The sequence below is a fragment of the Prionailurus bengalensis genome, chromosome B2 (genome assembly GCF_016509475.1).
Source record: "Prionailurus bengalensis isolate Pbe53 chromosome B2, Fcat_Pben_1.1_paternal_pri, whole genome shotgun sequence".
In the NCBI taxonomy this organism is placed as follows: domain Eukaryota; kingdom Metazoa; phylum Chordata; class Mammalia; order Carnivora; family Felidae; genus Prionailurus; species Prionailurus bengalensis.
The window spans coordinates 17,163,724-17,180,472 of NC_057349.1; the positions used below are offsets into that span (position 1 = coordinate 17,163,724).

General features: G+C 44.0%; 1 long non-coding RNA gene across 2 annotated transcripts; it reads left to right on the forward strand.

Moving 5' to 3' along the window:
* Positions 1 to 8,722: 8,722 nt before the first annotated feature.
* Positions 8,723 to 16,471, forward strand: LOC122489239. 2 transcript variants are annotated; one of them, XR_006298880.1, is made up of 4 exons: positions 8,723 to 8,808; positions 8,898 to 9,134; positions 9,772 to 9,918; positions 15,931 to 16,471. It is a non-coding gene; the product is annotated as an uncharacterized LOC122489239 (long non-coding RNA). The 2 variants fall into 2 exon arrangements; XR_006298879.1 differs by lacking the exons at positions 8,723 to 8,808; positions 15,931 to 16,471 and adding an exon at positions 13,554 to 13,593 and having other exon boundaries at positions 8,815 to 9,134.
* Positions 16,472 to 16,749: the final 278 nt, after the last annotated feature.

Consider the following 16,749-nt stretch of genomic DNA (forward strand, 5'->3'; position numbering starts at 1 on the left):
TCTTTCTTCCCTTCATTCAAGAATCGCCCAAAATCCTACATCATCCAATCAAAGACACAACAGTCTGCCCTCCCTCGGATAAGCCCATTCAGTGGAACAGATTTCAGCAAGAAAACCCTAGTGTTGGAGCGTTGCTTGGAAAATGAACTTGCAAGACTGTTCCACACGTGACTCTGAGGGGGCTTGGGGTTTCAAAATGCTCTGCCTCAGATGGGGATGGGCTGGACCGCACAGGGAAGATGTCTGCCTGGTACCTCTTCACATGTGCTAATGACCCTACAAGACTGTGGTCTTGGAGTGGCTTTCTGATTGAGGTGCTAAAGGCCACTGTCCTCCACAGTTAACAGATTTTACAACCAACCTCACGTTACCATCTTGGTCCTATAGCATTGCTTTCCAGGGGAACTGGGTGAGAAGGTGTGAAGGAATCAGAGCAAACCCATAAGCATATGTCCTCTTGACTTTGGGCCACTGTGCTTTCCTCCTGGAAGCAAGTCTAATTATTATACAAGTTCAGTGCAGATGGTCAATACATAAAGTTCCCATCAGGGAGCACAGTTACTGATCTGGTGGCCCATTAACCCTACCTGTGTTTCCTGGCAGGCTGTCCCAGGGTCAAAGGTCATCAGTAGCTGGAATGGGAAGAGCAGCCATGGCCAAACCAGTTATTACAAAAGACCTTCTGGGGTCTCGTCGCTGTCTCCTATGTCCACTGTGGTTGATGGACAGTTGTGGGGGGGACACTGGGGAGAGACCTTGTGCTGTTGCTGTAACCACCATTAGACCACACTCCCAGGAGATACTGCGGGAGCCACTGCCTGAAGTCCCCACCAAAGATCCCTGAATGGCTCGGGGAGAGGGTGGTAGGCAGAGATAAAGAAAGCCCAAGGCATGAGTTCATATTTTAGGGGGGAAATGTAATGTCAGAAAGAGCACAAACACGATAGGCAGGCAAAATTCAGTTAGTCCCATTACCGCAACATTTACCATTTTGGGTGACTCATTCAGCCTTCACAGCTGGGCTTCCTCATCTATAAATTGAGGGCACAATACCTACCTTGTGCTAGAGTGACTGTAATGTATGGATGGAATGTTGTAATGGACCTAGAATACAGCCCAGTGTCTGGAAACCAATAAACATCCATGTCCTTCTCTGCTCGCTTAACTCAAAGCCTCTATTAATCCAATGAGGATATTTATAGGTTATCATTTGTGATCCTGTAGATTCAGTGTTAAGTCACAGAGGACAAAGCGGCTAATGAGGGCACCGGGGTCAGAAGATTTTAATGGAACGGACACTAACTAATTGTCTGAATGCCTTCACAGAATCAACAAGAAGGTCCCCCAAATTCCCTGACTTCGAGTACAAATAAGAGACCATTACAGAGCACCCAGCAGAATAAAAGCGGGAGAAAGCAATACACGATTGTAAATGCGTAGACTCTAGTAATCCTAGTTTTGGGAACCCTGCAGGTCTTCATCAAGCCCTAAAATTTCCACAAACATTGCTACTTTAGAGTGGTTTGCATCAGGGCATACAGTGCGTTGCAACTTCCTCCTTCTTGCCATCCCATATATGGGAAAACCTTCCAAGCAGTCCTCATGTTACAGGGTCCTAGAGATAAGTTCAGTTTTAAATTCACACAAGACAATCCTTGACATTTGGAAATGTAGCCTTTAAAGCACATGTGCTGAGTTTCAATTCTCTCCTCTTGTAATAAGATGACGTGGCTTACAACGGTAGTATAAATTTAATGGGGTGGGGGAGGGGATCTAGTCTCTGTGGGTCTTTGACTACATTTGTCTGTCTCATGAATAATTCTAGGCCTACAATTAAATGGAATGATGAGAGCCCTCTGGTGGCTAAATGGGCTCTTCCCCTTATATTAGAGATAGGAAAACCAATTATCTTGTGTTTTGAAAGTTCTGTGTCTTGTTCCAATTAAGCAACGTTCTGCATGAACTTCATCTTTTCTCCACCTGTGCCCCTTCACCCTCGGGTAAAGAGATGATAAGATTTTTTATTTTCAATCTCTTTGATGCTCACCCTCAGCACATATCTGGGCAATTATTTAATCTACCTTCTGAAGAGATAAAACACATTTTTACAAATTTCATCTTCAGACATTCATCTAACAAATATCTACTGTGTATCTATAACAAGTCAAACACCATATGAGATTCTGTAAGAGATACAAGGACATTTAAAGTATAATCTCCAATTGCAAGAAGCTTATGGTACAATATAGAAAAGAATAGCCTTGAATTTTTTAAAATGTGGGTTTTGTTTTACTAAAACTTGATAATTTTATCAGCTACAGAAATTTCTTCTAAGAGGTATGCTCTTGGGTTCTCTGTCTTCTATCTGCTCAGGTCCTGTACCAGGAACCTGAGCACCATTCTGAACTTTCCCTTCTCCCACTCACCGATACAGTTATCCGCCGTGCCCTGCCAATTCTGTTTCTCTTGTTTCTATTGATGTCAGCTTAGCTTAAGGCACTATCATTTCAGTTTATCACAACATACTTTAAAAATATATATGTGGGGCTCCTGAGTGGCTCAGTCGGTTGAGTGTCTTGATTTTAACTCAAGTCATGATTCCAGGGTCGTGGGCTCGAGCCCTGTACTGGGCTCCGTGTGGAGTGTGGAGCCTGCTTGGGATTCTCTCTCTCTCTGCCTCTGCCCCTCTCCCCAAATCATGCACTCTCTTTCTCTCTCAAAAAATCATAAAAATATATATATATTTAAAAATTACTTTGAGTGGTTAATACACACATTATAAAATTCAAAATATACAATAATGAATGCATTAAAAGCAAGTCTCTTTCATACCTTTATTCCTTGGCTACACAGTCCCCCTCTACAAAGGCAACTACAATTCCAGTCTCTTGCATATGCTTCCAGAGATATTGCCTTCATGTGCAATCATAAATATATGTTTTTTTCACAAGTGACAACATGCTTTTCTGCACCTTGCTTTCACATCTTTCAGTACATCATGGAGAAAATTCTAAATCAGTATAAAGAGGTCTGCTGCATTCCTTTTTAAGAAATGCATAGAATTCCATTATATGTATATTGCCATACTTTGTGTAATCAGTTCCCTTTAGATGGAAATTCAGATGGTTTCCAATCTTTTGCTATTGTAAGTCAATGCTGCAATAAAGATCTTCAGACAGACATCATTTTGCATATGTGCCAGAATATACTTGGGATAAATTTCTAGAAATGGAATTTTTGGATCAAAGGAAATGTGTATTTTTACTCTTGATAGTTATTGCCAAATTACTCTTCTTCGAGGTTTCACCAATGTCTACCTTTGCTGACAAAATATGAGACCCTGATTCCCCAAATCTTCAAAAGTAGAGTGGGTTATACAGTTTCATGGGTAGACACGGCATCTCTCTATAGTTTTAATTTATATGATTCTTACCTCGAATGAGGTTGAACCCCTTGTCATGTTTAAGATGTATCTTAATATGTATTATTTGTATGTGTTTTTAATGCACAGACTTTTGTACCTTTTATTTTTCTCTTTGGGGTTTTTTATTTTGTATTGAACTTCAGGAGCCTATAGTGGGCAGCCTCTAAGACATTCCAGATGACCTTCACTCCCTGACATCCACATTCAGTCATAGGTACCTCCCACACTGTACCAGGTGGTCTCAGTGACCAACAGTGTAGGGCAAAAGGAATGGTGTGTCATTTTCAATATTAGTCTGTAAAACACATTTGGCTTGTCTTTTGGTGACTCTTTCTCATGAGTCACTTGTTCTGGAGTAAAACCAGCTGCAACGTCAGCCAGCTGCTGATGGAGAAGTCTACGTGGTGAGGAACTGACACCTTCAGCAAGTGACTAGGGAGGATGTGAGGTTTCCTGCCAAGATTCACATGAAAGACCTTAGAAGGGGGCCCTCAAGCCCCAGCTGAGCCTTCAGATGAGACCGCAGCCCCAGCTGACCGCAGTCTTGACTGCAATCTTACGATAGACTCTGAGCCACAATCATCCTGCTAAGCTACTCCCATATTCTTGTACCTCAGAAACTAAGTGTTCTAAAATGTTTGTTGGTACTAAATGTACTAAATGTTTGTTGTCCTAAGCTGCTAAATTTGGGGGTAATTTGTTATGCATCAGTCAACAATAATATAGAGCTCTAAATATGTTAAGAAAATCACTCCTTTCTCTTGAGTTCGAGCTTCTTTGAGTTTCAAATACTTCTTCCTATTTGTTGAATGTCTGTTTTCCTTTGTCCTTATGATTTCTTTCCTTTTTATGTCCTTTATTTCTTCCTATGCAGAATTTTAAATTTTTACATAGTGAAATTTACCAATTTAGGTATTTTTATACCTAGAAATTATGAAAAAGGACCTATTAGAAATATTCAAAATTTTATTTTCCTCTATTTCCAATAATGAAGGGCTAGGCCATTTGAACCAACATGCTAAAATCAATGGAAAATATAATTTTCTAATCTCTTTAAAAACATGAAAAAAATAACAACAGGAAATTATCAGACCAAGTCTAAGAGGCTCCAAGAACCCATAAAGGCAAGAAAAGCAACAAAAGCCTTTTGCCCTGAAGACTTATTTGGGGGACTTACATACCTGTTTTGAAGACTTTACAGAGAAAGAAGAAGTCAAAGCTCAGTGTCCACCAGGTTGAAAAGTTAGTATTAGACACCTCTCTTGTGTTAACCTAGAATCCCAAAGGAAGAATCCTCAGGATAAAGATAAATCAGAAGTAAAACAAGCCACTCCTCCCCCCCCCCCCCACTGCCCCCATAAAAAAAAAAAAAACCTCCCAAGATAGAGATGGCCTAATGTTGGATAGGGCAAAGGAGTGGGGAAACACACACACACACACACACACACACACACACACACACAATCTGTCCCTGGGTAGTTCTACCCAGAGGCTAGCCCCCTGAGAAATTATAACCTAAATTAAAAACCCAAGAGTGGTGCAGAAAACTTTAAGCCATGACTTAATTTGAATTGATAACAGAGAGATAGTGTCCACACATGTCTGGCAGAAGCCAATGCAAAACTGAAAAAGAGCTCTTTCACCCAAGCCACGGTAACCACCAAAAATCGTGTCTCATAGATAGCGAGCAGTGCAAAGTCATGATAGCCTAGCCACAAGAAAATAAGTTATAAACAGTGGGAGAAAAAAAAACAGCAGAAAAAAGAAACCTCACTATCTAAGCAGATCCTGAAAGACTTAAGTTTCCCGAATAATCAGAAGCAAATTATAAAATAGCTATGTTTAAAGAAATGAGAATTAAAACTACCTACAGTAAACAGGAACTTGGGGTGGGGGCAGGGAGAGTGACCTAACAGATTTGAAAAATAACCAAATGGAACATCAGAAATGAAAAATACAAAAATGGAAATTAAAAACTCAAAGGAGGAGTCTGAGAGCAGAATCAACTAAGCTGCAGAGAACAAGAAGATCAAAGAAATGATCCCAACTGTAGAACAGAGAGACACAAATGGGAAACATAAGTGGGTAGTTAAGGGAAATGGAAGCTTGAAGGAGGTTTACCATGTGCAGAACCTGAAGAAAATTACATAAAAAAGCCCAACCACCAGAATGAATTAGTGGATTTACCAATAGATGATACAAGGTCAATACACAAAAAGTAATTGACTTGCTATATGTTAATAGTAAATATTTGGGAAAGAAGATTTTAAAAAACACCATTGATAAAAGTGTAAAAACATAAAAGACTTAAGAGTCTTTTTGTTATTAGGGTAGAATTTATATACAGTGAAATGCACACATCTTACCTGTTTGATTTGGTGACTTCGGACAAACGCATACACCTCTGAATCCTATCCCACACCCACCTCCATCAAGATAGAAAACATTTCCATCACTCCAGAAAGCTTACTTATGCCCCTTCCCAGTCAAAACCTGTTCCACCTCCGACCGCCGGCAACCACTTTGATTCCTTTCACCATAGATTAACATGATCTATTATAGAATTTCGTATCAATTGCATAGGATGTACTCTTTTGTGTCTAGCTTCTTACCCTCAGCATGGACATGATGTTCTTGAGGTTCCCATGTCTTTGCATCCACATTTCAGCCTTTTTGTTGCTTTTAATGTGTATGGGTTTATCACAATCTGGTTTTCCATAATCCTACTGTTAGACATTTCAGTCAATCACAGTTTGAGCCATTGTAAATAAAGCTGCCGTGAACAATCCTGTGCAAGTACTTTTGTGGCTACATATTGAACCATCTTCTCTTTTCTCCTAGGAAAATAATTAACAGTGGAACTGCTGAGTCAACATGCACTCACCCCACTGTACTGGGATTACCCACAAAAATGGCTGCCCCATTGGATTGTAAGCTCTTGAAAGAAGAGGCATTAACCATGTATTTCTTGAGTTCATATACTGAGGAGAAAGCACAAGAGACACAAAATACATAAGTAGACAACATATCTTCAATCCAGCTTGTCTTGGTTATGCCATGGTACACTTCAGGGATATGAACACCTAATTAAAAAGTCCTTTTGGGGTACCTGGGTGGCTCAGTCAGTTGAGCATCCGACTCTTGATTTCAGCTTGGGTCATGATCTCACAGTTTGTGAGCTGAAGCACATCAGGATTGGGGTCTGTGCTGACAGCGCAGAGCCCGGTTGGGATTCTCTCTCTCTCCCTTTCTCTCTGCCCCTCCCCCCCCATCCTGTGTGTGTGTGTCTCTCTCTCAAAATAAATACAAAATAAAAAAAATCTTCAAAAATTTCTTGTAACAATTTTGTGAAATAAATCCCATGAAAAAGGTGCAAGGACTTTTGAATCTCTACGATAACTATTTATTTTTATTTTTTTTTAAGATTTTTTTTTTCTTTTCTGAGAGAGAGAGAGAGAGAGAGAGAGCGAGAACAAGTGGGGGAGTGACAGGGAAGGAGAGAGAATCGCAATACTTGGGGCTCAATCTCACGATCATGACCCGAAATCATGACCTGAGCCGAAGTCAAGAGTTGGTCACCTAACCGACTGAGCCACCCAGGAGCCCCTCTAATGATGACTATTTTTAAATAGTTAATATTTATTAAGCCCTAACAATACAAAACAATTTACAATGATCATCACATTCATGCCTTATACTCTGGAAAGTTAGTGCCAGGAGACTAAGGTTTATAGAAGTTAAGTCATTTGCTTAATGTCACACAGCTAAAAATTGGAGGGCCTGCAATGAATCTGAAAGAGGGATTTTGATTCATTATTTCAATAAGTATTACGTTTCAGTACTTATTTTTAAAAAGCTGTTTTGGTCCAAATTTTCCGACACCAGAAATAAAAATGATCATAACAAAATCTGCATCACCTGTGTACTATAGGGATCCAAGGATCTCACTTATTGAATAATAATTTATTCTGTAAGCAGAAAAGCACGATACACAGGTAGCATCTCCCCCTCATTGTCATTACCATCACCATCATCACCATTTTTTTTTAAAGTTTTAAATGTTTATTATTGAGAAACAGAGACAGAGCGTGAGCATGGGAGGGTAGAGAGAAGGGGAGGCACAGAACCCGCAACTCAGCAGGCTGAGCTGTCAGCACAGAGCCCGGTGTGGGGCTCGGACTCGCGAACTACGAGATCATGACCTGAGCTGAAGTCACACACTTAACCGACTGAGCCACCCAGGCGCCTCACCATCATCATTATTTGACCACCTATTAACCATGTGTCCTTAGGTATGTGACTGTTAACTTCTAAAAAGGAGATACTAATCCTACCATCATGTTGTGACAATCAGAAGATACAATGCATCTTATATCACCTTCCACCTGTTCCTACTATGGTGCTTTTCCTTCCTGGCCAACTGGTCAACCCCTGGTAGGGTGGAGGGCTCCCAATCCGTATTCTCCTGCTCTCAGCCCTACCAAAGCTTTTGCACAGAGCCACTATTCAGAATGTCCATTACAAAAGTATCTGGGGCCAGTTTCCAGCAACTTGTCCAAGCATTTGCAAACCCCAGCCTCCCCTCTTCTCTCATGGAAGCTTGCAAGTTTCAAGTTTAAATGCGGCACCTCTGACTTTTCGGTAATACGAATAAAGGGAACGGTGTGTATAAACTGGCGGTCGATTTTTCTAAACACAAAGTACCACGCTTACAACCATATTCATTTCTATGTCAACCAGGAAATATGATTTACACTTTGTTTTGCTATTTTGAGTTATCTTTTGAGCCTTGGAACACTGACATTATATTATCCTCAATGGAAAGCATCATTTGCAGAGGAAATTTGAAAGCTACAAGGCCTCGCTACATCACAGGCCACGTTCATAACTACAGAGCGAAGGGACAGGGGTGCAACTCTTCTGACCTCATAGCCACCAAGAGGGGTTGATGGCCAGTTGATTCTGCTGCAGCAGTTGGCACACGACCCCATTCCCCGCCAAGCCTGGGACTGTCAAAGAAAGGGATCACGTAGACGCCATGGGGCTCAAAAGCTGCCAAGACCCTGGCCGCCCTCCGCTTGCTCCTATGCCAAGGGATGGGCAGTGAATGCCTAGTCAACCTGAAGAACCTCAGACCGATGTGACTCTGCCCAGAGCCAGGCCGGGGCAGCACCAGCCTGATCCCTCTACGTGCCCCCCCCCCCCCCCCCCCCCGCCCCAGCCCAGTCTGGCCTGATGCCCCCGAGGTCGGTGCGCCTGCTTCCGGTCCTCGCTCTGCTCCTCCCCCAGCAGCGCCTTCTACCACGCATGCGCTCCACCCCTCCCTCTGTCACGGTGCCACTGGCTTTCTGTCACGCTCCCCATTTCTGTCCCAAGGGTTACAGGTAAACTGCCACCGAGGTTGCTAAATTTGTTCACTCTTTTTTATAGTTTCCTCTACTGAGGTCACGTTGGCAGATGTTTCCCTATTTAGGAACTTAAATGCAGTCCTCCGGTGGGTATCCTGGGAAGCTATTCTGTGCAACACCACGCCGCCACCGGTGACTCCTCTTCCTCCCTCCACCTGCTCTGTGCTCTACAGACAACAGTTAGTCCCTGACTGCTTCCGGCCCCAGGTAGGCCTGCCTTTCAGTTCACCGGAGCTCTCCTGCCGGGAGAGCAGGAGACAAACACCTCATTCCCTCCTCGCTGGGAACTGGATGCAAATATGGTGAGTGGGGAAAGTCATGGTCGGAGTCCTCATTCTTCAAACGCAGAGGCCTTTCCGCACAAAGGGTCCCCAGGGCCCCCGCTGGCCATATGTAAATTGATCCACGGGCCCAGGGTTTAGCTGGTCAGAACAAAATAGACCTGCTCTCAGGTGGTCTCACACTGGTTACAGCCCCAACACCCAACACGTGATCCAAGAGCATAGCCTCCAGGACTGTGCGTGGTGGCTGCCTGCCCCCACCCCTCTTGCCCAGCTGCACCAGCGGCCCCTGAGACGACTCTGAAGAAGGCAGTGGTTTTGTGTTTGTGTGTTTGGGATTTGTTTGTTTTGGAGGGGCAGAGAGAAGGAAAGACAGAATCCTCGGCAGGCCCCACGCCATCAACGCAGAGCCCGATGCAGGCCTTGAACTCACCAATGGTGAGATCATGACCTACGCAGCGATCAAGAGTCGGCCTCGTAACCCACTGGGCCACCAGGCGTCCCTGTGTGTTGGTTTTCTTCTTTTTTTTTTTTAAACTGTGCTTTGTAATCATCTGTTCTCAAAGATGATGCTTCTCTTTTCATTTGTTTCCCATGGTCCGTGGTGGAAATGCAGGGAGTCTGAGAAGATAACACACAGGCTTCTGGTTCATTACAGGGCAAGTGTAAACCCTAGATGTGAATTTGAGCCCGTTGGAAGGTACGTTTCTAAGGCGCAAGCCCATTCTGAAGGATCGCCCAGGACACGTCTTCCCTGGAGACCTCCACGGTAGCAGACACTTGCCTCCTGAAGGGTTGAAGACAAGTAGGGATTGTTCCGTTTGACCTCTGAGTTTGACTGGAGGCAAGTCCTTTAAACCTACACAGGCCACTCAAGCCCCCATGGTCCCTCTCTGTGTCTCTGAGAGCCTAAATGTCCCTCAGTGTTTTTTGATAACGGCCTCTTCGTTTTCACACAGACTGACCTATTAGTTCCATTTGTTTATTAGAATCAAGGTACCCTTATTTATTGGAATATCAGTGGACAGAATGACACCAAGAATTATAACAGCCCAGAGAGGGCCCGAGGTCATACACAGGAGCCTGAAGAAAAGCGAAGGCAGAGAAACAGTCAAAATAATATGTTACATCCATGGTATCTGTCACAGTTTACGAGGCACTTTTACATGTATGATCTATAATAATCTAAGTTCTTGGTGGCAAATCACAGAAGCAATTTCTGGCTAACGGCAACAGAAATAAATGCATCGGAAAGGCAACGTATCAGTTCACAGGATTTACACGAACACCAAACACGGAGAACAGTCAGGAACGAAGGGGACCTGGTTCCATGTGGCACGACCACATGGTCACATCCTGTCTGAAAGCTGAGCGAGGCACTGCTCCCCCTGCCTCTGACCTCAGGGGTTGACCTCTAATAGTCTCTGAGTCTTTGTGTCCCTCCCCCGAGATTCAAAGTTCCAGGTAGGCACATCTGCTTGATCTCGCCTGTGCCCCAGCGGTCGGAAAGGTGGGGGGGGGGGGGGGGGGCGATATCAGGCGAAAAGAGAGAACGTCCATTTCCCTCACCCCTCACCTCTTGGTGTTTGGTACTGAGTAGCTGTATTAGTTTCTACTGCTGCATAATAGCTAGCACAGACTTAGTTTAAAATGGCAGTCACCTATTACCTTACAGCTTTTGTGGACCAGAGTTCCACCACATTCTTAGCTGGGCTTTCCGCTCATGGTCTCACCAGGTTGTAATGGAGGCATTGGCTGGACTGTATTCCCACTGGGAGGCTCAACTGGACAAGAGCCTGTTTCCAAGCTCCCTCAGATGATGGTGGAATTTTTTTATTTGCAGCCGTATGTCTGAAATCCCTGATTTCTTGGTAGCTATCCACTGGGGACCATTTTCAGCTCCCTGAAGCCACACTCAAGTCCCTGCCAAGGTCACAGGCCCACCCTCCATAGAGAGCTCACAGCAAGACTGTTGACTTCAGAGTCAGCAGGAGCACCTCTCTGGCTTTATATCTCCCTTTAGGAAAGCTATAGTTCCTCTTTCAAGGTTCACTTGATTAGGCCAGGCCCACCCTTTTTGATGAACTCCTAGTCAACTGATTAGTAATCCTTTCATAGCAGTGAAACCCTATCATGGTCACAGGTCCTGCCCACACTCAAGGGGAGGAGATTATACAGGGTATATAAACCAGGGGATGGGAATCTTGGGGCCCATCTCTGAATTCAGCTTATCACACTGGAAAATGTCAAGCACTTCCCTACTTTTAATCTCCTTGGAGCATAAGATCAGGTATAAACTTTACAGCTTTACAGAGGTTAAAAAAAAAAAAAAAGACTCTGAGAAGCCAGAGTGATTTGGTTCTAGCCACAGAGCTAAGAAGTAGTCGAATTGGAAGTTGTCATCAGAGCTTTCCAAAGGTAAATGGAAATAAGCAGTAACAAATATAAACATTCATGAAAATAAGTTATGTGATCATACGTGGTGCTACAGGCTCTGATGGAAAGAAGAAAGAAAGAGCAAAGATGGGAAATTATGACTAATGAACCCACGGCCTGCTGTAGGAGGCCATTCTGGAGCTATTGGAAACAATGCCAGTAAAGAACATGAGCTGTCCGTTTGATGTCAGAGAGAATAACAGGCATCTGGGACGTGATTGCTATATTTAAAAGAGGGAATTCACAGCAACTTTCAAAGGTGAATGGACGAGTTGGCACAGGTCTCCCGAAAAGACCAAACAAGAGCTAGAGAGATCGCCACTGAGATGCTGAAGTTTTCTCTAGCTCGACCCTTCCTGTTCTTCCCTTCACAGCTCAGAGACCAGCCCGTCTCCTAAGGAATCGTTCTGTGACAGGCTTATCAAAGAGACCTTGAGCTTATGTCCAGCCAACTATATTATTTCCTTTATCATCAGCCCGAAGACGTTTTTTTAATTTTTTTTTTTATTTTTATGAGTTTTACGTAGTTAAGTAATAATCTGTACACCCAACCTGGGGCTTGAACTCACAACCGTGAGATCAAGAGTTGTATGCTCTACCAACTGAGCCAGCCAGGCACCCCTCCCCCAAAAGATTTAGATATTTAGATTTTAAAAGGTAGGATATCGAGGGGGCGCCTGGGTGGCTCATTCGGTCGAGCGTCCAACTCTTGATCTCGGCTCAGGGCATGATCTCACGGTTCGTGAGATCGAGCCCCAAGTCAAGGCTCTGTGCTGTCAGCATGAAGCCTGCTTGGGATTCTTTGTCTCCCTTTGTCTCTGTCCTTTCCTCGCTCATTCCCACTCTCTCTCGAAATAAATAAATAAAATCTTAAAAAAAAAAAAAGCTAGGATATAGAATGGTAAAAGGGTTAAGGTTCTCAATGATATAGCTTGATATTCTGCAAATAACAAAATTTTGTCTTTCAAGATTATACAAGTAAAAGCTGGATAGGTCTTTGAACCCATGTCTGTGCATGAAAAACATACGTGTAAAGCAGTGAGAGCAGAGTTTTAAAAAATATATTCAAATGTGTCCGAACACACAATAATATATTTAACTTCTATTCACACATATGCCACGTGAAATGAGTAACGGTAAGTTACTGGAAAACCTTTGTACCGATCCTGGCCATGCCACTGTCCAGCCGTGTGACCCTGGAGATATAACTTAGCCTATCTAGGCCTCAATTTTTCTCATCTACAGGGATAAAAAGTTAGAAATTTTGATTTCTTCCAACTTTAAAATTTAGTAGTTCTTCAATAAGCTGGTTAACGTGCAACAGTCCATATTGGGAAAGAACATCCTACTTTTCCATCTTAGATGAGAGGGCTACCTCTTGATAATCACGGGAGACCGTGAACTTGATTGCACTTTGGATTACATTCAACTAAGCCTATCGTCCAGCCCTTTTGGTTATTCTGGGATACTTGGTGTCTGTAGAACTACTTTCCATAGCGATATATATCTAGCTATTTAGAATTACGCACATGTGCCCGCGCGCGCGTGCACACACACACACACACACACCAAAAATACGAAGACAGCAGCAGGGTCAGCGGGTTAACAGGGAAGAGTAGCTGAGTTAGCCGAGGTCTAGAGGACAAGAGAATGGAAGAATTCCCAGGCCCTCAGAGCTTTTGCAAATTGACATCATCCATATGTATCACCATTAATTATAATAATCATCTCCTACAACAAGTGCTCTGCTTGACCCTATGCCCATGTTTTATTTATTTTTTTTTTAAGCATTTCTTCCTCCTTTATCTACTCTCTGAGCTGATTAATTAACTGCAGTGAAAGATAAGAGAGGTCTCCGCCACATGGTCTTTTTGGCCTATCCCTGCTTCCTACTATCTTACAACACTTCTAACGCTTTTTAAAAAACAACAGTTACATTTTAGTGCGACCAACAAGAGAGCTGGTTCTGTTCTCTTAACCCCTCACTTTCCATTTTTATTGCAGCGGAGCAAGGCACCAGGATCAGAATCCAAATCCTGTCTAGACTACAAGTAGGCTCTCTGGGACACATGCCCACTCTTTTTCCAGTCTATGCAAGGAGAGTGCATATTCTTGCTATGACCTTCTTAAAAGCCAACAGTATTCTCTTCCAGAGAGATATGGAATCTCATCTTTTTAGAAAAAGAAAAAAAAAAAAATGGCTGTCCACTTTGTTGCTTCACTTATCCCACCAACCAACACAGTTGAACATCCTCTGAAGTTATCGTTGAGGTAACTTAACACGTAGTATCTCAAGTTTGTCATCCACAGTCCAAATTTCAATGATTCCTCCCTTGTCCACTACCTTAACTTACTCTCTTTACACTTAGAAATTACCTGCAAATTACCTTACTCAATGCGCATGGTGCTTTCATTACTCAACCTTTCAGAGGTCAAGTTTTTTGTTTGGTTTGTTTAGAGAGACATAGAAAGTGGGGAGAGGCAGGGAGAGAGAGAGACAGAGAGAGGGAGAGAGAATCTTGAGTAGGCTCCCTGCCCAGTGCAGAGTCCAATTTGGGGCTCAATCTCACAACACTGAGATCATGACCTGAGCTGAAATCAAGAGTCTGACAATCAGCTGAATCACTCAGGCACCCCTGAGGTCAAGTTTTTATTAAGCACTCTGTTCTACGTGAAATTCTCCCCGCCTTTGGCTTCTGTGCCTTCTCTCCTTTTTTTTTCCCCTCTTACCATTCTAATCATCCCTTGTCGGTCTTCTCTGGGGCTTTCCTTTCTACCTGCCCCCGAAATGTAGCTTTGATGCAAGCTTCATAGCTTTGATGCAGGCTGGCTGGGTCCGAGGACTCAGAGGGGAGTCCTTGGCTTCAGGCAGGATAGAAATCATATGTAAGCCAAGGAGAAGTGAGAGCAGAGTTGACTGAAGATGTGGCGTGTAGACACAGACAGAGTGTCTGGGAGACTCAGAAGGGAAAAGAGAGGGAGTCCCATCTTTGCTCGGGGTCTGGGGTTTCTCTTGAGGGTTGTGGTACCGTGCACGTGTCTTCTCAGGCATCCAAGAACAAATGCGAATGTGTAGGTGTCCTCCATAAGTCACTTACGCCCTGGAACCTGGGGGTCTTGATGAGTCCGTGGTCTCTGTGCTGAAGGACTCCAAAGAAATCATCAACGCCACGACCTTCACAAGGAGGACACACACGATCTGTTTCTATAAGGCCTGTGTAAGGCGGGCGTGTAGGTCCTAGCAAGAATAGAAGCAGAAAAAGGAGTGAAAAAAGCAGTTTTTCCTGGGATCTCTTTCGTTTCCCTGCCTCAGCCTCATCCCATAACCCTTTGCTCCTTTTATTCATCCCACTTTTCCAGGCAGTTTCATCTAAATTCGTGATTTCACTTACCATCCCTTCAATGACTACTCCTTAATCTATTTCTCCCCCAAAGACCTCCCTTCTGGAGCCCAGAGTTATGGATTCAGATACCTACTAAGAATCACCATTCACATGTTGACCAGATATCGTACGCTCAACTGGGCTATCTCCGTGTACTTGGGCTGCCGTAACAAAACACCATAGAATGAGTGGCTTAAACAACAGAAACTTCTTTTCTCACAGTTCTGGGGGCTGGGAAGTCCAAGATCAAGAGACCAGACAGTTCAGTTCCTAGCGGGGGCCTTCCTCCTGGCTGACAGCAACTTCTCTCTGCGCACGCACTTGACCTTTACTCAGTGCATGCTCACGAAGAGAGAATTCTTTGTCTTCCTTTTCTTTGAAGAGCACTGACCTCATCATGAGGGTGCCACGCTCATGGCCTTATCAACCCTAGCCGCCTCGCAAAGACACATCTCTAAATACCAGCATCACTTTGGGGGTTAGGGATCCAACATATGAATCGGGGGGTGGGGGGAGCCACAAACATTCAGGTCATAACCGAATGCCTCATCTTCCTTCCCAGACCTGCCCCACATGTGCTATGGGTCATGTCAATGGGAGACACCACCACCCACCCAGCTGCCTGCCTGGCAACCGGGAGGGCTCTCCTTCTAGGTTCTCTGCACCTGTTTCTTCATCTGTAAAACAACAATAGTATCTCCTTCACAAAGAGTTAGGTCAAATGAGTTGATACGTGTAAAATGCTAATGAAATTCAGGACACTAAGTTATCCGTAGTATTGACTTAGACTCTCTCTAAAATAATGTTTTTAACCAACTCCACAAAAATGCTTCAGATCCTACCTTGCATAATACCCTTGGACTAACCACCTTCCCCCGACCTCTTCCTCTGCTTCCTTGACTTCCGGTAGCTCACTTCACACACGGAATACTGGGATTGCCACCTAACGAGCTTTTCTTCATTGTCTCAGCTCGCTGTCCGATCCTTTCCTCACACAGCTACGGGAGTCATCCTTTCACATTGGAGCTCCTATCAGCACATATCTCTGGCCAAGTCTTCAAGGGCGCCACATGCTTTGGGGCAAAGCTCAAATTCCTCAGCGTCATCTAAAGCGCCCTTCGTGAGATGGCTCCTGCTTACTGTCTGGCCCCTGTTGGGAGAGGCGGTCCACATGGGGGCCGAGTGTCTCTGCACACCCTTACCAAGCATGCCAGACTGCAAGAATTGCCCTCTCCTGACACTGAGCTGTTCCTGAAGCCAGTCACATAGGGACCCATGGAGATCCAGGTGATGACAGCATGGTCACTGTGTTTCTGCTTGCTCCCTTGGAGTGGGGGACTTGAGAGCTGCTTGCTTCAAAAGGGCTGTGCCTTTGGGTCTGGGTTCCTCAGCTTCAGAGCAAACTTACTGAATGTGTAGCATGCATCCGGGTCCATCACATGACTTCTGTGTCATCTGGGGGAAAAAGGAGGCCAGTGCAAATATGCTGAAGATAAAGCTGCTTGCTACCCCGTTAATAATAAAGTACTTTGTCTCTGACCCGGGAATCTTGTGTCATCTGCCACGATCCACAAAACCATGCCAAGCTAACTTGTTAGCTTGCAAATAGAGAAAATTCCATACCTTTCACGGTTTTTGACAGCCCTGTCTCCTCCTACCTCTTGTTCCATCTCTCATCCTATGCTCTGGTTATACTGACCCGTTTCCTGTCCCTGTGCCTTGAAAGATGCTGATCCCACTTCCCCAAATCTTATCTACTTTCTTTTCTTTTCTTTTTTTAAGTTTATTTATTTATTTTGCGAGAGAGAAAGAGAGAG